Source organism: Vombatus ursinus, unplaced genomic scaffold (assembly GCF_900497805.2).
Source record: "Vombatus ursinus unplaced genomic scaffold, bare-nosed wombat genome assembly UNPS02014838.1, whole genome shotgun sequence".
Lineage (NCBI taxonomy): Eukaryota > Metazoa > Chordata > Mammalia > Diprotodontia > Vombatidae > Vombatus > Vombatus ursinus.
The window spans coordinates 448,856-449,290 of NW_020954616.1; positions in this window are offsets into that span (position 1 = coordinate 448,856).

Genomic DNA, 435 nt, shown 5'->3' on the forward strand with positions numbered 1-435 from the left:
AGGATTTTGAGTTCCCAATTTTTCTCCCTCCTTCCCCTCCCCCTCCTCAAAATGGCAAGCAATCTGATACAGGTTATACATATGCAATCATGTTAAACATATTTCCACATTAGTCATGTTGTGAAAGAAGAAACAGAACAAAAGGGAAAAAACCATGAAAAAAACAAAGAAAGTAAAAATAGTAAGCTTCCATCTGAACTTAACCTCCATCAGTTCTTTCTCTGGATGTGTATAGCATTTTCCACCATTTGAAATTGTCTTAGATTCATGCTTGGACTATTACAATAACATGCTGGTGGCTCTGCATGCCACATTTCTCCCCAATCCAGTCCATCCTCCACTCAGCTGTCAAAGTAATCTTCCTAAAGAGTAGATCTAACCATATCACATACACACACACTTTCTCTCTCTCTCTCTCTCTCTCTCTCTCTCTCT